This window comes from Lithobates pipiens, unplaced genomic scaffold (assembly GCF_037356315.1).
Source record: "Lithobates pipiens isolate NorthernLeopardFrog02 unplaced genomic scaffold, aLitPip1_a1.2 Scaffold_25, whole genome shotgun sequence".
NCBI classification, from domain to species: domain Eukaryota; kingdom Metazoa; phylum Chordata; class Amphibia; order Anura; family Ranidae; genus Lithobates; species Lithobates pipiens.
Window position 1 is genome coordinate 107,153,203 of NW_027507787.1, and position 25,161 is coordinate 107,178,363.

At 48.2% G+C, this 25,161-nt stretch overlaps 2 non-coding genes and 24 pseudogenes across 2 annotated transcripts; all 26 read right to left on the reverse strand.

Moving 5' to 3' along the window:
* Nucleotides 1–45: 45 nt before the first annotated feature.
* Nucleotides 46–164, reverse strand: LOC143931083 (5S ribosomal RNA; annotated as a pseudogene).
* A 107-nt stretch (nt 165–271) lies between these two features.
* Nucleotides 272–390, reverse strand: LOC143932380 (5S ribosomal RNA; annotated as a pseudogene).
* A 108-nt stretch (nt 391–498) lies between these two features.
* LOC143931026 (5S ribosomal RNA) lies at nt 499–617 on the reverse strand (annotated as a pseudogene).
* A 323-nt stretch (nt 618–940) lies between these two features.
* On the reverse strand, nt 941–1,059 carry LOC143932559 (5S ribosomal RNA; annotated as a pseudogene).
* A 101-nt stretch (nt 1,060–1,160) lies between these two features.
* LOC143931805 (5S ribosomal RNA) lies at nt 1,161–1,279 on the reverse strand (annotated as a pseudogene).
* Nucleotides 1,280–1,611: 332 nt separating this feature from the next.
* Nucleotides 1,612–1,730, reverse strand: LOC143931149 (5S ribosomal RNA; annotated as a pseudogene).
* A 331-nt stretch (nt 1,731–2,061) lies between these two features.
* On the reverse strand, nt 2,062–2,180 carry LOC143931162 (5S ribosomal RNA; annotated as a pseudogene).
* Nucleotides 2,181–2,288: 108 nt separating this feature from the next.
* On the reverse strand, nt 2,289–2,407 carry LOC143932563 (5S ribosomal RNA; annotated as a pseudogene).
* A 5,584-nt stretch (nt 2,408–7,991) lies between these two features.
* On the reverse strand, nt 7,992–8,110 carry LOC143931184 (5S ribosomal RNA). Its single transcript, XR_013262871.1, has one exon. It is a non-coding gene; the product is annotated as a 5S ribosomal RNA (ribosomal RNA).
* A 311-nt stretch (nt 8,111–8,421) lies between these two features.
* LOC143931475 (5S ribosomal RNA) lies at nt 8,422–8,540 on the reverse strand (annotated as a pseudogene).
* Nucleotides 8,541–8,874: 334 nt separating this feature from the next.
* Nucleotides 8,875–8,993, reverse strand: LOC143932641 (5S ribosomal RNA; annotated as a pseudogene).
* Nucleotides 8,994–9,101: 108 nt separating this feature from the next.
* On the reverse strand, nt 9,102–9,220 carry LOC143932217 (5S ribosomal RNA; annotated as a pseudogene).
* A 717-nt stretch (nt 9,221–9,937) lies between these two features.
* LOC143931154 (5S ribosomal RNA) lies at nt 9,938–10,056 on the reverse strand (annotated as a pseudogene).
* A 4,295-nt stretch (nt 10,057–14,351) lies between these two features.
* LOC143931040 (5S ribosomal RNA) lies at nt 14,352–14,470 on the reverse strand (annotated as a pseudogene).
* Nucleotides 14,471–14,578: 108 nt separating this feature from the next.
* Nucleotides 14,579–14,697, reverse strand: LOC143931694 (5S ribosomal RNA; annotated as a pseudogene).
* Nucleotides 14,698–14,803: 106 nt separating this feature from the next.
* Nucleotides 14,804–14,922, reverse strand: LOC143932033 (5S ribosomal RNA; annotated as a pseudogene).
* A 99-nt stretch (nt 14,923–15,021) lies between these two features.
* On the reverse strand, nt 15,022–15,140 carry LOC143932184 (5S ribosomal RNA; annotated as a pseudogene).
* A 108-nt stretch (nt 15,141–15,248) lies between these two features.
* On the reverse strand, nt 15,249–15,367 carry LOC143931302 (5S ribosomal RNA). Its single transcript, XR_013262873.1, has one exon. It is a non-coding gene; the product is annotated as a 5S ribosomal RNA (ribosomal RNA).
* Nucleotides 15,368–15,907: 540 nt separating this feature from the next.
* Nucleotides 15,908–16,026, reverse strand: LOC143932233 (5S ribosomal RNA; annotated as a pseudogene).
* A 109-nt stretch (nt 16,027–16,135) lies between these two features.
* LOC143931873 (5S ribosomal RNA) lies at nt 16,136–16,254 on the reverse strand (annotated as a pseudogene).
* Nucleotides 16,255–16,361: 107 nt separating this feature from the next.
* LOC143932402 (5S ribosomal RNA) lies at nt 16,362–16,480 on the reverse strand (annotated as a pseudogene).
* Nucleotides 16,481–17,000: 520 nt separating this feature from the next.
* Nucleotides 17,001–17,119, reverse strand: LOC143931380 (5S ribosomal RNA; annotated as a pseudogene).
* A 205-nt stretch (nt 17,120–17,324) lies between these two features.
* LOC143931381 (5S ribosomal RNA) lies at nt 17,325–17,443 on the reverse strand (annotated as a pseudogene).
* A 108-nt stretch (nt 17,444–17,551) lies between these two features.
* LOC143932176 (5S ribosomal RNA) lies at nt 17,552–17,670 on the reverse strand (annotated as a pseudogene).
* A 324-nt stretch (nt 17,671–17,994) lies between these two features.
* Nucleotides 17,995–18,113, reverse strand: LOC143931309 (5S ribosomal RNA; annotated as a pseudogene).
* Nucleotides 18,114–18,221: 108 nt separating this feature from the next.
* Nucleotides 18,222–18,340, reverse strand: LOC143931712 (5S ribosomal RNA; annotated as a pseudogene).
* Between the last annotated feature and the right edge of the window lie 6,821 nt (nt 18,341–25,161).

Below are 25,161 nucleotides of genomic sequence, written 5' to 3' on the forward strand. Positions count from 1 at the left end.
AACAAAAAAAAACAGGTCGTCGACGTCACCAACATATTAAAAAAAAACTTACGGCACCTGGTATTTCCAGGCGGTATCCCATACAGGTACTAACCAGGCCTGACCCTGCTTAGCATCCAAGATCAGATGAGATCGGGCGCATTCAGGATGATATGGCTGTAGGCGATCTTGCTGGCAACTCTCAACCCTCTTGACAACACCAAGATGGTCACCTCAGCAAACAAGCAGAAAAATAAAACAGGTCGCCGACACCAACAGCATATTAAAAAAAAGCTTACGGCACCTGCCATTCCAAGGTGGTCTCCCATCCAGGTACTAACCTGGCCCGACCCTGCTTAGCATTCGAGATCAAACGAGATAGGGTGCATTCAGGGTGATATGGCTGTAGGCGATCTTAAAGGCCACTCTCAACCCTCTTGACAAATGCCAAGATGGTCACCTCAGCAGACAAGCAGAAAAATAAAACAGGTCGTCGACGCCAACAAACTATTAAACAATTGCCTACTGCACCTGGTATTCCCAGGCGGTCTCCCCTCCAGCTACTAACCAGGCCCGAGCCTGCTTAGCATCCGAGATCAGATGAGATCGGGCGCATTCAGGGTGATGAGGCCATAGAAGATCTTGCTGGCCACTCTCAACCCTCTTGACAAACGCCAAGATGGTCACCTTGGCAAACAAGCAGAAAAATAAAACAGGTCGTCGACGTCAACAACATATTAAAAAAGCCTATGAGAGCTGGTATTTCCAGGCGGTCTCCCATCCATGTACTAACCAGGCTTAGCATCTGAATTCATACCAGATCAGGCGCATTCAGGGTGATGTGGCCGTAGGTGATCTAGCTGGCCACTCTCAACCCTCTTGACAAACGCCAAGATAGTCACTTTAGCAAACAAGCAGAAAAATAAAAAAGGTTGTCGACGCCAACAACATATTAAAAAATAACCTATGGCAACTGGTATTCCCAGGCGGTCTCCCATCCAGGTACTAACCAGGCTCGACCCTGCTTAGCATCTAAGATCAGATGTGATCAGGCGCATTCAGGGTGATGTGGCCGTAGGCGATTTGGCTGGCCACTCTCAACCCTCTTGACAAACGCCAAGAGGGTCACCTTGACAAACAAGTGGAAAAATGTCGTTGACGCCAACAACATATAAAGATAAACCCCACGGCACCTGGTTTTCCTAGGCGGTTTCCCATCCAGGTACTAACCAGGCCCGACCCTGCTTGGCATCTGAGATCAAACGAGATAGGGTGCATTCAGGGTGATGGGGCTGTAGGCGATCTTGATGGCCACTCTCAACCCTCTTGACAAATGCCAAGATGGTCACCTCAGCAAACAAGCAGAAAAAAAAACAGGTCGTCGACGCCAACAACATATTAAAAAAATCTTACGGCACCTGGTATTTCCAGGCGGTGTCCTATACAAGTACTAACCAAGCCCGACCCATCTTAGCATCCAAGATCAGATGAGATCGGGCACATTCAGGGGGATATGGCTGTAGGCGAACTTGCTGGCAACTCTCAACCCTCTTGACAAACACCAAGATGTCACCTCAGCAAACAAGCAGAAAAATAAAACATGTCGCGGACGGCAACAGCATATTAAAAAAAAGCCTACTGCACCTGGCATTCCAAGGCGGTCTCCCATCCAGGTACTAACCAGGCCCGACCCTGCTTGGCATCTGAGATCAAACGAGATAGGGTGCATTCAGGGTGATGGGGCTGTAGGCGATCTTGATGGCCACTCTCAACCCTCTTGACAAATGCCAAGATGGTCACCTCAGCAAACAAGCAGAAAAAAACAGGTAGTCGATGCCAACAACATATTAAAAAAAATTTTTACGCCACCTGGTATTTCCAGGTGGTGTCCCATACAGGTACTAACCAAGCCCGACCCATCTTAGCATCCAAGATCAGATGAGATCGGGTGCATTCAGGGTGATATGGCTGTAGGCGATCTTGCTGGCAACTCTCAACCCTCTTGACAAACACCAAGATGTCACCTCAGCAAACAAGCAGAAAAATAAAACAGGTCGCGGACGCCAACAACAGATTAAAAAAAGCCCATGGCACCTGGTATTCCCAGGCGGTCTCCCATCCAGGTACTAACCAGGCCCGACCCTGCTTGGCATCCAAAATCAGATGAGTTCGGGCGCATTCAGGGGGATGTGGCTGTAGGTGAGTTTGCTGACCACTCTCAACCCTCTTGACTAATGCCAAGATGGTTACCTTCGCAAACAAGCAGAAAAATAAAACAGGTCATCGACGCCAACAACATATTAAAAAGAAGCCTGTGGCACCTGGTATTCCCAGGCGGTCTCCCATCCAGGTACTAACCAGGCCCGACCCTGCTTAGCATTTAAGATCAGATGAGATCAGGCACATTCAGGGTGATGTGGCTGTAGGTGATTTTGCTGACCACTCTCAACCCTCTTGACTAATGCCAAGATGGTCACCTTCGCAAACAAGCAGAAAAATAAAACAGGTCGTCGACGCCAACAACATATTAAGAAAAACCCCGTCTCTTGCGGGGCCTCTCCTGGTACTCGTCCCCAAGACAGTTACTTTTATAGGATGGTAAATTATCTTCACGTGGATTCATATATAACGGTGAGCATTGATTCCATGCTGTTCCTTTGCTTAAGTTTATAGACTGGGCTGCCTCACATTTCAGTGGGAAGTAAGATGAATAATTCCTGTTAGCTTAGGAGTGAGTTAGAAAGTTTACCCTGTTTATGTTTGCTATTGAATACATGTTTGGATTTCCGATACCTCTGCTTCCAGTTCCAGATGCAGTCACATAGCTAGGTTATCTGCCTGGTAAATAGATCAAGCAAGTGACCTTTTATTCATTTCGTGCTCTCTGTATAAACACAGATGTCCTAACATCATACAGGGGTAACCCCTGTGAAACAGAAGTTGTCTTGCACATTACTAACACATTGATGTATTTGAGCCAGACGCCTTACTCTCTAAATGTAATAATTGTTCACACGATACAGCCCTCCCCTAACCATAATCCTTACTCTTCCGATGATTATGGTTTGGGCCACGGGCCAGACGGACGGCAACTTACTGTGACACCTTACCTATTCAGAGTTGGTCCATAGGCCTCCATAGTGAATAGGTGGAGGCCACTGACCTTACTCTTTATCTATAACTAGAGTATTTGATAGTACGCATCTACACCCCTGACTTCGTCTAACACTAAACCAACCCCACAACGGTGGCACCTCGAAACCACATTGCACACACTCTTTTTTGACGCCACTGGCTGTTCCTGGCAATTGTACATTGGTAGTTCCCTGGCTCCCTCAGAGGTCCTAGGGAACTCCCTGCCACTTGCTATATAGTTCCTCGACATCAGATAGTCGACAGTACTTATAGTTTTAGCCGAGCTCAGATTTCTGGGCAATTAAAGACTTTAAACACTAGCGAAAGCCTTGTCATATGACGACCACCCACTTCCCGGTCGCTGGATCTTACTCTCCTCTCTGACACACGCGCTACTCACAGTATCTCGTCTCCTTTCAAACTCATAACACGAAAATGCCTACTCGCCCGGACGCCTCAACACCTCTTAAGGCGAAAATTGTTTCGCTCAATGTCAAAGGCCTAAACGTTCCAGAGAAACGTTCTAAGCTTCTCCTTACAATGCACAGAAATTCGGCGGATATCATTTTTCTTCAGGAAACCCACTTTAAGACAAACTCAATCCCAAAAATTTGTGATCATAGGTACCCCATTGCCTTTCACGCAACTTCCCCTCTAACGAAATCAAAAGGAGTATCTATCATCTTCCACAAAAATTGCCCCTTTAAACTAACTGATCAGCTCATAGATATCAATGGTAGGTTCATCTTTCTTAAAGGTCAATACGCTGGCACTACTATCACCCTGGTCAATCTGTATGCCCCAAATACTCATCAAGTTAACTTTTTTAGAGAAATAACGTCATCTCTGATCTCTTTTCAAGAAGGGATAGTGATCTTAGGTGGGGACTTCAATGTTCCCCTCAACCCCATCCTTGACACATCCTCAGGCACATCTTCAATCCCATACCGAGCCCTGAAAACCATCAACTCTACGCTGACGACCGTTTTGTTACACGACACATGTTGAACACTGCATCCTGACTGCAAAGACTATACATACTACTCAGCCCCCCACGACAGATATTCCCGTATTGACTTCCTATTTCTCTCACAGAAGGATCTCCCACTGTTACAAAACGCTTCTATTGACCCAATGGTACTTTCGGACCATCATCAGATCTCCCTGACACTACAGTTCCCAGAGACCAAATCAGCAGCTCCTATATGGAGACTTGATTCATCCCTGCTCACAGACCCTGCCCTATTAACAGAAATCACTACCCATTTAAAAAATTTCTTCGCTGAAAATCGTGAGTCCGACACCTCTCCTCTAAATAACTGGGCAGCTCATAAATGTGTGATAAGGGGAACCCTTATAGCCTTGGCGGCCAAACGTAGACGGGAAAAAAAGAAATTATACACTGATCTTCTGGCCCATATCAGGAAACTAGAGTTAGTACACAAACGCACCCAAGCTTTAGCGACGCTCCAGGACCTCACGAAAGCACGCTCGCAACTTCTGGAAATGCTAGATAAACAAGTCAAACGTAAATACATTCTTTCCAAAAAAACATTTTACGAATATGGCAACAAAACTAGTAAAATATTAGCTAAAGCACTCCAAGCCAAAAGGGCGTCCACTACTATTCACTCGTTAACGGATCCTACTGGAAGACGGCTTCATAAATCTACCGATATAGCCAATCATTTTGTTCAATACTACACTAAACTCTACAATCTTTCCCCAACGGCCCCGCAATCAGTCCTACCATCGAAACTTGACCACATCAAAGATTTCCTACACCAATACAGCCCCACCCCCATCTCAGATGATACGGCTCGAGACCTGGACTCTCCCTTGACGATAGAAGAAATATCTAATGCTCTAAAGCAACTTAAACCAGGCAAGAGTCCAGGCCCCGATGGCCTCACAGTAGCATACTACAAGACCTTTGCTGATATTCTTAAGTCTCACTTTCTCTCGGCCTTTCAATCCCTCTCTGAACCCATATCCCCACATATTGCAAGCCCACATCACGGTAATCCCTAAACCCGGCAAAGATCCATCTGTTGTGACCAATTATAGACCTATATCCCTATTAAATGTTGACCTAAAATGGTACGCGAAAACTTTGGCCAATAGAATATTGCCGCTTCTCCCTCAGCTTATCGGCCTTGATCAAGTGGGGTTTGTCCCTGGTAGGGAAGCGAGGGACAATACCCTGAAAGCAATAAATATTAACCATTGGATTACAACCTCTCAGAAGCCTGGTTTTATGCTGTCATTGGACGCGGAGAAGGCATTCGACAGGGTGGCCTGGGACTATATGTCAGAAGTCCTCAAGGCTATACATCTACCCCCAAGAATGCTGAATCTAATACAAGCCCTATATTCAAACCCTACGGCAAAGGTTAGGGTTAACGGCCACCTGTCGGATGCCTTCTCCGTGTCGAATGGTACGCGCCAGGGATGCCCTCTGTCCCCGCTTATCTTTATTTTGACCCTAGAGCCTCTCTTAAGAAGACTTAGAGCTAACCCTGACATTCGAGGAATTGACGTCAAAGGCCATACGTATAAGGTAGCTGCATTTGCGGACGATATTCTCCTCTTTCTCTCCACCCCCTTACTACCATTCCTAATTTATTGCAAGACTTTGCCCACTTCAAGACCATCTCAAATTTGCAAATAAACTTCAATAAATCCAGTGCCCTGAATATCTCCTTACCCGAATCTGTCTGTTTCCTTTGTCGTGCTAACTTTCCTTTTCAATGGAGGACTAAATCTATCACTTACCTAGGAATCCAACTCCCTGCCTCCTTAGCTGATCTTTATACTCTAAATTTCACTCCCCTGCTGAGGAAGATATCCGCTGACTTTCTGACGTGGTCCCCAGAGCGCTTTTCATGGTTCGGTCGGATTGCCATAATCAAGATGAACACTCTCCCACGCATCCTCTACTTACTCCAGACGATTCCGATACGACTCCCCCCTAACTTCTTCTCCACGTTTCGAAAATTATGCACACGTTTTATTTGGAATAAGGGCCGTCCCCATCTTAGCTTCTCGAAATTGACTTCCCCAAAGCTTCGGGGTGGAGTAGGCCTCCCCAACATCCGCAAATACCAGGTTGCTTGCCATCTCACCAGGTTGATTGATTGGCACATCCACGCCCCGCTTAAGGATTGGGTTCGTCTTGAACAAGCATTCTCTCCCATTCCCTTGACTTCCCTTCCCTGGCTGAACTACAAACACCAGTCTAAAATGCACAAAACTCACCCTCTGATAGCTCCGACATTGAACGCCCTCCAATGGGCTAGTGTTCATTATGGTATCACCTCAGCTAATGGGCCTATGACCCCTCTCAGGGGTAATCCAGATTTTAGCCCAGGGTCACGCCCTTCATTTCTAGCACCAGGTTGGCCTCACACCACAGTCAGAGCAATGCACTTCATTCATAATGACACAATTTGCTCAAGAAGTGACTTAGCACCCTTTACCTCTCACGGCAACTTCCCCTTTTGGACCTACCTGCAGATCCGTCAGTTTTTTGCTCAGTCATCATCCCAGACCACAATGGTCCAGAGCGTTGACCCCCTTCGAAGATCTCTGCTCTGTCGAAGAACCCCGTCGCCACTTGATCGCGCTCACTTATTCCCTCCTATTCCAAGAGTGTGATAAGTCAGATATGCGAATAAGGCAGAAATGGGCCTCTGATCTTCAGATGCACATTCCTGAGACAGATTGGGAGGATATTTTTAGGTGTGTCCATAAGGGATCAGTTAACGTACACACTCAGGAAAATGCTTTTAAAGTAGCTTCCAGGTGGTACAACACTCCTTATAAACTACACATTATAAACCCTGCTAACTCACAGATGTGATGGAGATGCAAGACGGCAGTAGGTACATTTATTCACATCTGGTGGACATGTCCCAACATTCTACCATTCTGGACGGAGGTTCACAGGATGATAACTGATATCTCTACCTACCGATTAGACAAATCTCCAGCTCAATTTTTACTACATTATTCGAACAAATCCTCACGCTCCTATTTTCAATCCTTAGCTATGCACATGGTAAACGCCGCTAGAATGTGCATCCCTTGCAAATGGCTTACACCCGACCCTCCATCAATAATTGACTGGTTTAATCGGATTGACGCGATCATGACAATAGAAGACCTTATACACCAAGCACATGACACCCCTACAAAATTCACAACCGTTTGGGCTTGTTGGATCCATTTCAAAACCACAGACCCCTACAAAAGTATTATTCGGAACAGCCCTCCATGAGAACTAGTGCAAACTATTTTCATGACATTGCTTTACTGTACTGTGAGAAGTGCATTTATGCACACTTCTATACCACTTAGGCAATTTTTCAGCACTGAACTAGACAACCTTACTAGTATTTCAACTAGCTCTATAGGCTTATGCTACGTCTTTACATTGGGACTTACCCACATCTGACAGCTTATATCAACACAGGCGATCCCACACGTTCTGGAGACCCACGGGCACTTATACCTACGCTACTACCGAAACTGAAATGAGACGGGCTACTAACCATTATGTGGGAGGAGAGGAAGCCCACGCACTGATGTTTTAAGTTACATTTTGTAACGTCATACTATGATGTAATATGATTCGTGTTAATTTACATGGCCGTTCGGCCTTTGTCTTTTCTATTATTTCGTTGCGTTTCTTGCTTTTTCTTTTTATTTTTTCTTTACCTTGAAATAACCATCTGTTCGGCAGCGGCTGCGTCCGCAGATGTCATGCGTTACATGTAAACCTGACTAATTGCTGTTGTTTATAAGCTGTTTTGCTTGCTTGTTCTGATATATAATCTTCAATAAAAATTGCCATTTAAAAAAAAAAAAAAAGAAAAGCCCTATGGCACCTGGTATTCCCAGGTGGTCTCCCATCCAGGTACTAACCAGGCCCGACCCTGCTTAGCATCCAAGATCAGATAAGATCGGGTGCATTCAGGGTGATGTGGCCATAGGCGATCATGCTGGCCACTCTCAACCCTCTTGACAAATGCCAAGATGGTCACCTCAGCAAACAAGCAGAAAAATAAAACAGGTCGTTCGACACCAACAACATATTAAAAAATTGCCTATGGCACCTTATATTCCCTGGCAGTGTCCCATCACAGCTACTAACCAGGCCCAAACCTGCTTAGCATCTGATATCGGGTGCATTCAGAGTGATGAGGCCGTAGACGATCTTGTTGGCTACTCTCAACCCTCTTGACAAACGCCAAGATGGTCACCTCTGCAAACACAGGTCATCGACGCCAACAACATATTAAAAAATGCCTACGGCACCTGGTATTCCGAGGCGGTCTCCCAACCAAGTACTAACCAGGCCCTACCCTGCTTAGCATCCGAGATTAGATGAGATTGGGCGCATTCAAGGTGATGTGGCCGTAAGCAATCTTGCTTGCCACTCTCATAGCTCTTGACAAACGCCAAGATGGTCACCTCGGCAAACAAGCAGAAAATAAAACAGGTTGTCGACGCCAACAACATATTAAAAAAAGCCTGTGGCACCTGGTATTCCCAGGCAGTCTCCCATCCAGGTACTAAACAGGCCCGACCCTGCTTAGCATCCAACATCAGATGAGATCGGGCACATTCATGGTGATGTGGTTGTAGACGATTTTGCTGGCCACTCTCAACCCTCTTGACAAACGCCAAGATGGTCACCTTGGCAAACAAGCAGAAAAATAAAACAGGTCGTCGACGCCAAACAACATATTAAGAAAAACCCTACGGCACCTGGTTTTCCTAGACGGTCTCCCATCTAGGTACTAACCAGGCCCGACCCTGCTTAGCATCTGAGATTTAACGAGATAGGGTGCATTCAGGGTGATGTGGCCGTAGGCAATCTTGCTGGCCAATCTCAACCCTCTTGACAAATGCCAAGATGGTCACCTCAGCAAACAAGCAGAAAAATATAACAGGTCGTCGACGCCAACAACATATTAAAAAATTGCCTACGGCACCTGGTATTCCCAGGCGGTCTCCCATCCAGCTACTAACCAGGCCCGACCCGGCTTAGCATCCAAGATCAGATGAGATCGGGCGCATTCAGGGTGATGAGGCCATTGACAATCTTCCTGGCCACTCTCAACCCTCTTGACAAACGCCAAGATGGTAACCTCGGCAAACGAGCAGAAAAATAAAACAGGTCATCGACGCCAACAACATATTAAAAAGAAGCCTGCAGCACCTGGTATTCCCAGGCGGTCTCCCATCCAGGTACTAACCAGGCACGTCCCTGCTTAGCATTTAAGATCAGATGAGATGAAATGCCAAGATGGTCACCTCAGCAGATAAGCAGAAAAATAAAACAGGTCGTCGACGCCAACAAACTATTAAACAATTGCCTACTGCACCTGGTATTCCCAGGCGGTCTCCCCGCCAGCTAATAACCAGGCCTGAGCCTGCTTAGCATCCGAGATCAGATGAGATCGGGCGCATTCAGGGTGATGAGGCCATAGAAGATCTTGCTGGCCACTCTCAACCCTCTTGACAAACGCCAAGATGGTCACCTTGGCAAACAAGCAGAAAAATAAAACAGGTCGTCGACATCAACAACATATTAAAAAAAGCCTATGAGAGCTGGTATTTCCAGGCGGTCTCCCATCCAGGTACTAACCAGGCTTAGCATCTGAATTCATACCAGATCAGGCGCATTCAGGGTGATGTGGCCGTAGGTGATCTAGCTGGCCACTCTCAACCCTCTTGACAAACGCCAAGATAGTCACCTTGGCAAACAAGCAGAAAAATTAAAAAGGTTGTCGACGCCAACAACATATTAAAAAATAACCTATGGCAACTGGTATTCCCAGGCAGTCTCCCATCCAGGTACTAACCAGGCTCGACCCTGCTTAGCATCTAAAATCAGATGAGATCAGGCGAATTTAGGGTGATGTGGCCGTAGGCGATTTGGCTGGCCACTCTCAACCCTCTTGACTAACGCCAAGATGGTCACCTTGGCAAACAAGTGGAAAAATAAAACATGTCGACGCCAACAACATATTAACCACTTTCAGACCGGACCATTTTGCTGGTCAATGACCAGAGGTCTTTTTACAATTTGGCACTGCGCTGCTTTAACTGGTAATTACGCGGTCATGCAATGTTGTACCCAAACAAAATTTGCGTCCTTTTTTTCCCACAAATAGAGCTTTCTTTTAAAGGTATTTTACTGACTCTGCGATCTTTATTTTTTGCGATATAAACGTAAAAAGACTGCAAATTTTGAAAAAAAATGATATTTTCTACTTTGTGTTATTAGAAAAATCCAATAAACTCAATTTTAGTCATACATTTAGGCCAAAATGTATTCAGCCACATGTCTTTGGTAAAAAAAAGTCAATAACTGTATATTCATTGGTTTGCGCAAAAGTTGTCACATCTACAAACTAAGGTACGTTTTCTGGAATTTACGCAGCTTTTAGTTTATGACTGCCTATCTCATTTCGAGGTGCTAAAATGGCAGGGCAGTACAAAACCCCCCCCCAAATGACCCGATTTTGGAAAGTAGATACCCTAAGGAAATTGATAAGAGGCATGTTGAGCCCATTGAATATTTTATTTTTTTGCCTCAAGCGATTGAATAATGACAAAAAAAAATTTTTTTTTTTTTTACACAAAGTTGTCACTAAATGATATATTGCCCACACATGCCATGGTTATATGTGGAATTGTACCCCAAAATACATTCTGCTGCTTCTCCTGAGTACGGGGATACCACATGTGGTCGACTTTTTGGAAGCCTAGCCGCGTACGGGGCCCCGAAAGCCAAGCACCGCCTTCAGGATTTCTAAGGGCATACATTTGTAATTTCACTCCTCACTACCTATCACAGTTTTGAAGGCCATAAAATGCCAAGGTGGCACAAAACCCCCACAAATGACCCCATTTTAGAAAGTAGACACCCCAAGCTATTTGCTGAGAGGCATGTTGAGTCCATGGAGTATTTTATATTTGGCACAAGTTGCGGGAAAATTACAAACTTTTATTTATTTTTATTTATTTTTTCACAAAGTTGTCACTAAATGATATATTGCTCACACATGTTATGGGCATATGTGAAATGACACCCCAAAATAAGTTCTGCTGCTTCTCCTGAGTACGGGGATACCACATATGTGGAACTTTTTGGGAGCCTAACCGCGTATGGGGCCCCGAAACCAAGCACCGCCTTCATGCTTTCTAAGGGCGTAAATTTTTGACTTCACCCCTCACTACCTATTACAGTTTTGAAGGCCATAAAATGCCAAGATGGCACAAAACCCCCACAAATGACCCCATTTTAGAAAGTAGACACCCCAAGCTATTTGCTGAGAGGCATGTTGAGTCCATGGAATATTTTATATTTTGCCACAAGTTGCGGGAAAATTACAAACTTTTTTATTTTATTTATTTTTTTCACAAAGTTGTCACTAAATGATATATTGCTCACGCATGCCATGGGCATATGTGAAATGACACCCCAAAATAAATTCTGCTGCTTCTCCTGAGTACGGGGATACCACATGTGTGGGATTTTTTGGGAGCCTAGCCGCGTACGGGGCCCCGAAAGCCAAGAACCGCCTTCAGGCTTTCTAAGCGCATAAATTTTTGACTTCACTCCTCACTACCTATTACAGTTTTGAAGGCCATAAAATGCCAAGATGGCACAAAACCCCCACAAATGACCCCATTTTAGAAAGTAGACACCCCAAGCTATTTGCTGAGAGGCATGTTGAGTCCATGGAATATTTTATATTTGGCACAAGTTGCGGGAAAATTACAAACTTTTTTTTTCCACAAAGTTGTCACTAAATGATATATTGCTCACACATGCTATGGGCATATGTGAAATGACACCCCAAAATAAGTTCTGCTGCTTCTCCTGAGTACGGGGATACCACATATGTGGGACTTTTTGGGAGCCTAGCCGTGTACGGGGCCCCTAAAACCAAGCACCGCCTTCAGGCTTTCTAAGCGCGTAAATTTTTGACTTCACTCCTCACTACCTATTACAGTTTTGAAGGCCATAAAATGCCAAGATGGCACAAAACCCCCACAAATGACCCCATTTTAGAAAGTAGACACCCCAAGCTATTTGCTGAGAGGCATGTTGAGTCCATGGAATATTTTATATTTGGCACAAGTTGCGGGAAAATTACAAACTTTTTTTTTCCACAAAGTTGTCACTAAATGATATATTGCTCACACATGCTATGGGCATATGTGAAATGACACCCCAAAATAAGTTCTGCTGCTTCTCCTGAGTACGGGGATACCACATATGTGGGACTTTTTGGGAGCCTAGCCGCGTACAGGGCCCCTAAAACCAAGCACCGCCTTCAGGCTTTCTAAGGGCGTAAATTTTTGACTTCACTCCTCACTACCTATTACAGTTTTGAAGGCCATAAAATGCCAAGATGGCACAAACCCCCCCCCCCAAATGACCCCATTTTGGAAAGTAGACACCCCTAAATTTAGGGGTACACTAGTGAGACTCACAGGTAAAAAAGCACCTAGGCTGTCAGCGACTGTATCAAAACGCTACAAGAAAAACTGTTAGTGATCGCAGGGATCAGGCCTGACTCTGCGAACGCTGCAGTTATGTGTTTAGTGTTTTGTAAGTGACAGTGATCGATCGATACTGCACTTGGGTGGGCTGGTCTGGGCTTGGCGGAGGGGCTAAACGCAGGTGCTAGCAGGTATCTGGGCTGATCTCGCTAACAATGCGTTTTGGGAAACCTAAACTGCTGGCGACGCTAATATAGATCTGATCAGATACTATATTACTAAGGGAGGTGTATGCTTTGTGCGTGGGTGTTAGCGGTACTGGCACTAACCTGACGCTGCCTGGGGCGACGCAGACCTTATCTGACCCTCAAACTTATATCACCCGCCGGGTGATCAGGGGGTTAAACCTTTATTAGGGGGGGTTAGGGGGCTAACCCTAACTGCCCTAACAGTTATTACAGTCACAAATGACACCCGCCGGGTGATCAGGGGGTTAAACCTTTATTAGATAATAAATGGCGGGTGCCCTGAAACTATAAAAAAATAACTAACCAACCAGCGTCACCTGTAACAGTTATATGGTGATCACTGGTGAAAGGGTTAACTAGGGGGCAATCAGGGGGCTTTATGCGGTAGTATATGGGGATCCCTGGCGCTATAAAAAGCTGCGGCGAACCTAAATACCTACCTGCCTAACTAGCGTCACCTGTGACACGAATACAGCGATCAGAAAAACAATCGCTTATTAGGCTGGGTTCACACTGGAGCGATGCAGGAACGCCACGAATCCGCGGCGGGTTCCCGCATCGCATGCCTCCCGGCGGCAGTTCACACTGCCCTATGCGAACTGCTGGGAGTGTCAGTGAAATGTTAATGACACCCCCAGATCAGTTCGCATATCGCAGTGCGATCTGCAAACTCGGATCGCATGGTGTGAACACCCATGCGATCCGATTCTGCTGCGGACCAAAAAAAGGGTCCCGTGCAAATTTGCGGCGGGTGCGGCGTGAATTCAGCCATACTATCTGTATGGCTGAACTCGAATCGCACAGAGATCGGATGTGATTTGCACTGCAGTGCGGTGCGAATCACATCCGTTCTCATAAACCGCTGCAATGTGAACCCAGCCTTAGTGACACTGGCGATGGGGGGGTGATCACGGGGTTAAACCTTTATTGGGGGGTTAGGGGGGTACCTTAGAACTAAAAGGGGCTAACCCTAACTGCCCTAACAGTTATTACAGTCACAAATGACACCTATGCAAAAAAAAAAAAAATGCAATTGGTGTCACTGTGACTGGGGGGACAGGGGTGATTGGGGGGGTGATCGGGGGGTGAAGGGGTGAGAGTGTGCCTGGCATGTTCTACTGTGTAGTGTCGTGTTGGTGCAACTCACCGATCCTCTCTCCTCGGTGCCGGAACGAAAAATACTGACACGGAGGAGAGATTACATCACTTCCTCTGCCTGTGTTTACATTACAGGAGAGGAAGTGATGTCATGCTTCACTTCCATTCGTCAGGAGCGATCGCGAGGGGGTGGCCATGAATGAATGGCCGCCCCCTCATCCTGGATCGCTCCTGCACGGATACCGACCGACCGATCGGGCCCCCCACCCGTGGGAGGGCGGGGACGTACAGGTAAGCCCATATGCCTGCCCGTGCCATTCTGTCGACGTATATCGTCGTGCGGCGGTCGGCAAGTGGTTAAGATAAACCCTACGGCACCTGGTTTTCCCAGGCGGTCTCCCATCCAGGTACTAACCAGGCCCGACCCTGCTTGGCATCTGAGATCAAACGAGATAGGGTGCATTCAGGGTGATGGGGCTGTAGGCGATCTTGATGGCCACTCTCAACCCTCTTGACAAATGCCAAGATGGTCACCTCAGCAAACAAGCAGAAAAAAAAACAGGTTGTCGACGCCAACAACATATTAAAAAAAAATCTTACGGCACCTGGTATTTCCAGGCGGTGTCCCATACAGGTACTAACCAAGCCCGACCCATCTTAGCATCCAAGATCAGATGAGATCGGGCGCATTCAGGGTGATATGGCTGTAGGCGATCTTGCTGGCAACTCTCAACCCTCTTGACAAACACCAAGATGTCACCTCAGCAAACAAGCAGAAAAATAAAACAGGTCGCGGTTGCCAACAGCATATTAAAAAAAGCCTACGGCATCTGGCATTCCAAGGCGGTTTCCCATCCAGGTACTAACCTGGCCGCATCTTGCTTAGCATTCGAGATCAAACGAGATAGAGTGCATTCAGGGTGATGTGGCCGTAGGCGATCTTACTGGCCACTCTTGACAAACGCCAAGATGTTCACCTCGGCAAACAAGCAGAAAAATAAAACAGGTCGTCGACACCAACAACAGATTAAAAAAAAGCACATGGCACCTTGTATTCCCAGGCGGTCTCCCATCCAGGTACTAACCAGGCCCGACCCTGCTAAGCATTTAAGATCAGATGAGATCAGGCACATTCAGGGTGATGTGGCTGTAGGTGATTTTGCTGACCACTCTCAACCCTCTTGACTAATGCCAAGATGGTCACCTTCGCAAACAAGCAGAAAAATAAAACAGGTCGTCGACGCCAACAACATATTAAGAAAAACCCTATGGCACCTGGTATTCCCAGGTGGTCTCCCATCCAGGTACTAATCAGGCCCGACCCTGCTTAGCATCCAAGATCAGATAAGATCGGGTGCATTCAGGGTGATGTGGCCATAGGCGATCATGCTGGCCACTCTCAACCCTCTTGACAAATGCCAAGATGGTCACCTCAGCAAACAAGCAGAAAAATAAAACAGGTCGTCCACACCAACAACATATTAAAAAATTGCCTATGGCACCTTTTATTCCCAGGCAGTCTCCCATCACAGCTACTAACCAGGCCCAAACCTGCTTAGCATCTGAGATTGGGTGCATTCAGAGTGATGAGGCCGTAGACGATCTTGTTGGCCACTCTCAACCCTCCTGACAAACGCCAAGATGGTCACCTCGGCAAACACGCAGAAAAATAAAACAGGTCGTCCACGCCAACAACATATAAAGAAAAGCCTTTGGCACCTAGTATTCCCAGGCGGTATCCCATCCAGGTACTTACCAGGCCTGACCCTGCTTAGCATCTGAGATTGGGCGCTTTAAAGGTGATGTGGCTGTATGCGTTCTTGCTGGCCACTCTCAACCCTCTTGACAAACGCCAAGATGGTCACCTCGGCAAACAAGCAGAAAAATAAAACAGGTCGTCGACGCCAACAACATTTAAAAAAAGCCTACGGCACCCGATATTCCCAGGCGGTCTCCCATCCAAGTACTAACCAGGCCCGATCCTGCTTAGCATCCGAGAACAGATGAGATCGGGTGCATTCAAGGTGATGTGTCTGTAAGCAATCTTGCTAGCCACTCTTAGCCCTCTTGACAAACGCCAAGATGGTCACCTCGGCAAACAAGCAGAAAAATAAAACAGGTCGTCGACGCCAACAACATATTAAAAAAATTGCCTATGGCACCTGGTATTCGCAGGCGGTCTCCTATCCAGCTACTAACCACGCCCGACCCTGCATAGCATCCGAGATCAGATGAGATCGGGTGCATTCAGGTTGTTGTGGCCGTAGACAATCTTGCTGGCCTCTCTCAACCCTCTTGACAAACGCCAAGATGGTCACCTTGGCAAACAAGCAGAAAATTAAAACAGGTCGTCGACGTCAACAACATTTAAAAAAAAGCCTACGGCACCTGGTATTCCCAGGCGGTGTCCCATCCAAGTACTAACCAGGCCCGACCCTGCTTAGCATCCGAGAACAGACAAGATCGGGTGCATTCAAGGAGATGTGGCCATAAGCAATCTTGCGGGCCACTCTCAACCCTCTTGACAAACGCCAAGATAGTCACCTTGGCAAACAAGCAGAAAAATAAAAAAGGTTGTCGACGCCAACAACATATTAAAAAATAACCTATGGCAACTGGTATTCCCAGGCGATCTCCCATCCAGGTACTAACCAGGCCCGACCCTGCTTAGCATCTAAGATCAGGCACATTCAGGGTGATGTGGCTGTAGGCGATTTGGCTGGCCACTCTCAACCCTCTTGACTAACGCCAAGATGGTCACCTTGGCAAACAAGTGGAAAAATAAAACATGTCGTCGACGCCAACAACATATTAAGATAAACCCTACGCGGGGGCCCCCCCCCCAGGGCTGGCAGTTGCTGGCCCTGGGGGGCCTACTGGAACGGGCCACTGGATGGGTGGTCCCTGCAGCCCTCTCTTCTCTGTTCTAACTGTTCTACTATGTTGTAGTAATGCATGACGTGTAATGCACTCTTTGAATATAAATAAATATGTTATTTGGAAAAAAAAAGATAAACCCTACGGCACCTGGTTTTCCCAGGCAGTCTCCCATCCAGGTACTAACCAGGCCCGACCCTGCTTGGCATCTGAGATCAAACGAGATAGGGTGCATTCAGGGTGATGGGGCTGTAGGCGATTGTGCTGGCCACTCTCAACCCTCTTGACAAATGCCAAGATGGTCACGTCAGCAAACAAGCAGAAAAATAAAACAGGTCGTCGACGCCAACAACATATTAAAAAATTGCCTACGGCACTTGGTATTCCCAGGCGGTATCCTATCCAGCTACTCACCAGGCCCGACCCTGCTTAGCATCCGAGATCAACAACATATTAAGATAAACCCTACGGCACCTGGTTTTCCCAGGCAGTCTCCCATCCAGGTACTAACCAGGCCCGACCCTGCTTGGCATCTGAGATCAAACGAGATAGGGTGCATTCAGGGTGATGGGGCTGTAGGCGATTGTGCTGGCCACTTTCAACCCTCTTGACAAATGCCAAGATGGTCACGTCAGCAAACAAGCAGAAAAATAAAACAGGTCATCGACGCCAACAACATATTAAAAAATTGCCTACGCCACTTGGTATTCCCAGGCGATCTCCTATCCAGCTACTCACCAGGCCCGACCCTGCTTAGCATCCGAGATCAGACAAGATTGGGCGCTTTCAGGGTGATGGGGCCGTAGGCAATCTCTTCAGGCACTTTCAACCCTCTTGACAAACGCCAAGATGGTCACCTTAGGAAACAAGCAAAAAAAAAATAAGTCAATGCCAAGAACTTAAAAAAAAAGCCTATGGCATTGAGAAATCCCAGGCGGTCTCCCATCCAGGTACTAACCAGGTCCCTGCTTAGCATCCGAGATCAGATGAGATCGGGTGTATTCATGTTGATGTGGCCATGGGCAATCTTGCTGGCCTCTCTCAACCCTCTTGACAAACGCCAAGATGGTCACCTCAGCAAACAAGCAGAAGAATAAAACAGGTCGTCGACGCCAACAACAAATTAAAAAAAAGCCCACAGCACCTGGTATTCCCAGGCGGTCTCCCATCCAGGTACTTGCCAGGCCTGACCTCACTTAGCATACGAGATCAGACGAGATCGGGTGCTTTCAAGGTGATGTGGCTGTAGGCGATCTTGCTGGCCACTCTCAACCCTCTTGACAAACGCCAAGATGCTCACCTCGGCAAACAAGCAGAAAATAAAAACAGGTCGTCGACGCCAACAACATATTAAAAATATTACTACGGCACCTGGTATTACAAAATGGTCTCCCATCCAGGTACTAACCAGGCCCAACCCTGCTTGTCATCCGAGATCAGACGAGATTAGGCACATTCAGGGTGATGTGGCCGTAGGCAATTTTGCTGGCCACTCTAAACCCTCTTGACAAACACCAAGATGGTCACCTCGGAAAACAAACAGAAAAATAAAACAGGTCGTCGAAGCCAATAACATATTAAAAGAAAGACTACGGCACCTGGTATTCCCAGGCGGTCTCCCATCCAGGTACTAACCAGGCCCAACCCTGCTTTTTTTTTTTAACATAAGATTTTATTACATTTTTACAGTACATGTCAGAACAGTGGTACAATCTCAGCAGTGATTATTATGGCAGTTTACAGCGGTAAATCAAGAAGAGTATTCAGAGAGAAAAGTCAAATCTGGGCTAAGCAGCATATAAACATATCGGGTTATAACATACGTTCAGACAGTGTTTCTAGTAAGCCAGAATTGCACTCAGAGTAAGATCCGTGGACTACACATCATCACGAGCTGGATACGATCATCTATACCAAACACAGATCATCCCCATGTAACTTAAAAGGGCAGACAAATTCTCCGGCCCTCCCTACCATTACCACCTTCCCAGCTAAAGATTCTTACACCGTCTGGAGCTTAGTGATTAAGGGAGTGGTCTCTCTTTGGTCCAGGGGCCCCATATCTTATCAAATTTGTTAGGACAGTTTCTTCCTAAGTACATCAACTTATAGAGTGGTAAGGCCGCATCGATCAGGGCTCTCCATTGGGAAACCGTTGGGGGACTAGGGTCCTGCCATTTGATTAGGATAGCTTTCCTAGCATAAAAGGCTGAATAGAATACAAATTGTTTTTTAGCCTGCGGGACTGGGAGCTTGTCCACAATCCCCAATAAAAGGGGTAGTGGATCACAGGGGACATCGAATCGGCCTATAGAGCCGATCTCCGATGCCACCCCCCTCCAGAAGGCCTGTGAGTGCACACAGGACCAGACAATATGGAAGAACGTACCAGAGGCCAAGCCACATTTAGGGCACATACCAGTTCTGTTAGGGTAAATTCTGGCCAAACGGTCTGGGGAGTAGTAAGCTCGGTGAATAAACCTAAGTTGGGTGTATCTGTCTCTAGAGGATATCATGAGGGGTAGATATTGTTGGACACCCTCCTCCCATTCTGGTATATCTCGCTGCCATCTGGAGAACAGGAGGGAGACAACAGATGTATCTATACTATTTAGAACAGCATATAGGGTCGACAGCATTTTCTTTTCATTTGAGAGGGCCAGAATGGTCGCCACAGGGGTCGCCTCCAAAATGATAGCACATGGAAACTGCGCGATAGGCATGCCGGAGCTGTATGCACCTAAAAAACATGGAGTTAGCCCGTGCCTACGTTTCAGTTCATCATATGGAAGCAACCCCTGCGGGGAGGAGACATCCGCCAAGGTTTTGATACCACTCCGGGCCCACAACATCGGGTCCTGAATGGTTCGGAAGTGGGGCAGCCGCGGGTTCCCCCACAGCTGAGTATCAGGGGACCAATTGTGCGGTTTCCCTATTCTGGTCCTAACTACATCCCAAACCCTCAGCGTGGTCCGCATCGAGGGAGTAACCCCGGGATTGGACTTAGGGCCTCTGTGGACCAGATTCCGGAGTTCGGAGTAAGAGCCTAGGAGTGCCGCCTCAAGGGTAGCTGCAGGGTTCGCCGGCTCAGCTGTCAGCCACCACCGAACCGTTACCAAGACACGGTAACGCCAAACCCCCCAAAGAGAGCGGAAGCTGAAGCATCCTCTGCGCTATCCTCGGGGTGCCGCCGTTCCAGATAAAGGAAATAATCAAACTATTTAACTTCCGAAAGAAGGCCTGGGGAATATGCACTGGAGTTTGTCGAAACAAATAGGTGAACTTGGGCAAGACCGTCATCTTATTTAAGTTAGCTCTGCCCACTGGCGAAAGAGGCAAAGTCCTCCAACCTGAGCACTATCGCTTCAGTGAAGGCAGAACCGGGTCAAGGTTAAGGGGTATAAATCGGGGCAGGTCTCTGTGGATTATTACCCCCAAATATTTAAACTTGGTGACCAGTTGAAGTGGGGCGCTAATCGGGAGCCCAGCATCCGAGGGGTGGACAGACTTGTCCCAGTTTACTCGGACCCCTGAGTACCTGCCAAAGTTATCGATAAGGGAGAGGGCTTCCTCTAGTGACGTGGACACTTCCCGGAGGTACAAAAGGGTGTCATCAGCATAAAGTTAAATTTTCTCCTCCACAGGGCCCAAGGGGATGCCACGGATCGCCGAAGAAGATCTAATCATGATGGCCATTGGTTCTATAGCTAACGCAAAAAGCACCGAAGGGAGCGGGCATCCCTGTCAAGTACCCCTGTGGAGGAGAAAGGGGGGAGAGATGACCGATCCAGTGCGCACTCGTGCCCTAGGGGCACCGTAGATAGCCTTCACCCAGGAAACAAATCTGGGGCCAAAGCCAAAGCGGAGCAGAACCCCGCAAAGATACTCCCACTCGACAGAGTCGAATGCTTTTTCAGCATCCAGGGAGGCCACTGCATCCGCCGGGGCCAAGTGGGCATCAGATCCCAGAACCGTGTATAACCTCCGAAGATTAATATCCGTACCCTTGCCCGGCATAAAACCTGACTGGTCCTCAAGAACCAGGGTAAGGATAACCTCATTTAATCTCCGCACCAAGATTTTAGTAAGCACCCTTGCGTTGGCATTAAGTAAGGATATGGGTCGATAGGAGAAACACAGCTCCGGGTCCTTACCCGGTTTGGGTATAACCACTATAATCGCCTCCGCCATGGATGCCAGTAGGGCCCCCCCCCCCAAGAGACTGCATTATCATATAGTGCAGCCTGGGGACTAACTCGTCCCCATACTGCCTATAAAATTCCGGAGGAATCCCATCGAGGCCCGGAGTTTTCCCCTCCTGGAGTTCCCCCAGCACCCGCAGAACCTCCTCCTCCGCTAGGGGGGCCTCCAAGGAGTCCCGGGCCTCAGGAGAGAGAGTAGGGAACTGCCGTATTTGCCGGCGTTTAAGGCGACTGGGCATATAAGACGACCCCCTAATCTTCCATTTTAAATGTTGGATTTGTGCTATACTTGCCGTATAAGATGACCCCCTTCCGACCAGTCTGTCAGCCTGCTGGATGTGCGGTAATGCTGTATGTTCAGTAGCGCTTTGTGTAACAGTTAACACTGTCTCACAGTATACATACAGTATACTGCGCTAAGCCAATCACAGCGAGCGAAGGGATTCTATTAATGAATACAAAGCCTGCTCGGATTGGCAGGGGCTGTAACATCATCAGCCCGTGCCTGTGACTCTCAAAGCCAATCAGAGCAGGCTACCGTATGTAGCCTGCTCGGACTGGCAGAGGTGGTTACTCCAATCCGAGCAGGCTTTGTATTCACTAATAGAATACATCGCTTGCCAGGATTGGCTCAGCGGTGTATACAGTATTACCGCACATTCAGTAAGCATCCAGAGGGATGTTATGCAGTGGGAGGCTTGCATACAAGACGGCTTTGCTTTATACCCGGCGTATAAGACGACCCCTGCTTTTTGACTGTTTTCTTTTAGTGTAAAAAATACGGTGTATACGGTTCAGAAACCGGTCAAGGTCAGTCTCCGAGTAGTCTACTCGAGAGCTATAAAGATCGCTATAGTAGGAGACGAACCGGGCATTTATGAGTGAGGGGTCCACCAGCACCGTGACATCCAAGCCCCGAATACGGGCAATAGAGGTAATAGGCTTCTGCTCTCTAGCCAACCAGGCCAGCAAACGGCTGGTTTTCCCCCCTGCTCAAAAATGCGGTGCGTCTGAGCCAGTTGTTGCTTGTTCGCCCATCCTAATAAGCATCACCTCCCTGTAGGACTTTGCATGTCTAAGTAGGTAACGGGTTCTGGGTGGATGCGAAACGAGCCTCCAGCTCCCTGACAGACGCCTCAGCCTCCGCTAAGGTAATCGCCGAGTAGTGCCGGGCCCTAGCTATAGAGGATTGGTATGCCCCCCTAATATATGCCTTAAACGCATCCAACACATTAAGTGCTGAGGCCAAACCCGCATTTGTCAGCCAGTAAGTCTGGATATGTTTAGAAATCTCTATCTCCACCAGTGGGTCAGAGATCCAGTACCTGGATAAGCGCCAGATTCTCTCCGTGGGGGGAGTCAGCATTTGGAAGGTGCATAGCATGGGGGCATGATCCGAGATTCCTCCCGGAAGCATGTCCACCACCCGCACCCGTGAGAGCATCCCGCCACTAACCAACACCAGGTCAATCCGTGACATAGCTCTATATGATGTACAGTGACATGTGTAGGCCCTCTCTCCCGGGTGTCGCCACCGCCAAACATCAGTAAGGCCATACAGGTCTGCCCATTTCGATAGCAGGTAGTCCACTCCACCCCCCAGGGACATCCTATCCAGTGCAGGGTTTGGAATCATGTTAAAGTCACCTGCGATAATAATGTTATTAGTGGGGTAGCTAGAGATAAGGGGAACCAGAAGCTTCACTAGGGCAGTGGTGGCCGGTGGTGGGATGTAAAGTCCCACAATTACCATTTCCACCATGTCTATAACAGCATGCAGGATCACATATCTGCCCCCCGGGTCTAGTTGGACATTTAATATTTCACACGACAGGGATTTATGTATCAATACGCTAACCCCTCGGGCATAACATGAGTAAGTAGAGTGATAACCCCTGCCCACCCACTGCCTCCGCAGGCTTAAAATCCTAACCCCCACAAGATGTGTCTCCTGCAGGATGCACACATGTGGGCTATGCTGCTTAAGATAGGCCCATACCAGGGAGCGTTTCAATTTATCGTTCAGTCCCCGGATGTTCCAGGACAGCAGCCTCATCTGAGTCATAGCGAGGTCTGCCGCAAGTGAACGCCAGGGGAGCACCGCATCCCTGGGCCCGAGTGGAGACAAGTATCACTCCGCCCCCTCCCCGGCACCAGCCTGGAGGCCCAGACCGCCAACAGCAACCACTGCCAACGGTGGGGGTCCCACCCGAGACAGGTACCACTGCAAAACCATTCCAACATGTACAGTAATGTAAAATAAAACAACCCAAACCCCCCTCCCCCCACCCTGCACTGCCGTTGGGGAACTCGGAGTGCCCATTCCCAAAACTCAACTCAACTGGAGCAAATCAGGTAGAACTCCTGCGGGGGCGCAGAGAGAACTAAGAGGTAGCCCGAGGTGGAGTTGTGAGCCGAAAATTGCATGGTCGCTGACGTCCGCACGGCACCAGCCCCAGCCCGGGAGACCAAGAATAGAAAACCAGCATAGATAGAGTAATGAATCAGGATCACTTGACCGAGGTTAAGGGCACATACTTAAAAACATTACAGTGAATTAAGGCATAAAACAATGACTGCAGCATATTGCTCCATTTGCATGAAGACTCTGTTGACGCTAAGTATTCCCCCCCACCACCCCCCAACAATGTCCGTCCAGGATCCCAACTGGGCAATGAGTCCATACAGCTCCTAGGCCCAGCACTAGTAAAAAGCCAGGATCCGGGGAGGGAGAGGGGGGATGAGCCATGATGTCCCAGGCAGGGGGACAACTGGCCCAAGTAGTAGAGCTCGGGGCCCACACACACCTGGGCCTAAGGCACACAGTTCTCCTCAGTAGAGAGTTAGATCAGGGGAGTCAGTAAATGAAGGATAATGATGAATTGAAATGATGAATAAAGGGATGAGGGGAGAAAGAGCAGGAGACATCAGGGAACGACATTAGAAGCGTAGGTTGTAAAGGGCACCATAGTTACCGGGGCCTGGGTAGAGTGTCCAGCCATTGTGAAGCCTGTCCCGGCGAAGTAAAGTAGCGGGTGGACTCCCCATCGACCACCCGAAGGCGTGCAGGGAACAGCATACCGTATTTGATGTTTCTCGCACGTAACTGGGCCTTGACATGGTCAAAAGTCTTCCTCTGCCGCTGGGTCTCTACTGAGTAGTCCGGAAACAGCATGAGACGGGCATTGGCAAACCGTAGCTCAGGGATTTTCCACGCCTTGCAGAGGACCAGATCTCGATCCCTGAAGTTTAGTAATCGCATAATAAAGGTGCGGGGAGGGGCACCAGGCGGTCCCCGCATGGATGGCATCCTGTGGGCCCTCTCCACCGCATAATGGGGAGAAAACACCGCTGCTGGTAAGAGAGTGCGGAGAAGATGCTCAGCAAAGGTTGCAGGGTCTTGTCCCTCCTCCCCCTCCGGTAGGCCCACCACGCGGAGGATGTTCCTATTTTCGCTGTCCTCCGCTCAGGACTCTAGCGCCCGCACCTGAAGAGTATGGAGGGAGGCACGGTGGTCTCTGAGGGCATCTTCGGTGTCTCCCACACGTCACTCCACCTCCCCCACCCGCTCCCGGAACTTGTCCATATCGCGTCGCACCAACCCCACATCTGTCTGCAGGAGGTAAATTTTTGCTGTCAGGGTCGTTTTGCACCCCGAGATAGTCTGCATCAGCGCTTGAAATCTGTCCTCCTCCACGGTGGCCGGGTCCTGCAGCGGGGTTTGGGTTGCCATGTTGGCGCCAGCAGGCGGGGGGCTGCTGCTGCTGCACGAGCTGCGGGGATGGTACCTGGGCAGAAGAAGTCTTCAGTCTGGAGTTGTGTTTACCCCCTCTCATGCCCAAAAGGCCAGTTCAATGATGCCAGGACTCAGCTGTGGACAGAGGAGGCAGGTCAGCATTGGTGAAACACAGGCATTAATATAGGAAGGCAGTTCAGTATCGCTATGTCACAGGCGATAGCGCAGGGAGGCAGCGTAGTAGTGCTGTGGCACAGGTGGAAGCACGTGAAGGCAGTTCAGGATAGCTGTGGCACAAAGCATAACACAGGGAGGCAGGTCAGCAGTGGTGAGGGACAGATAATAGCCCAAGGAGGAAGGT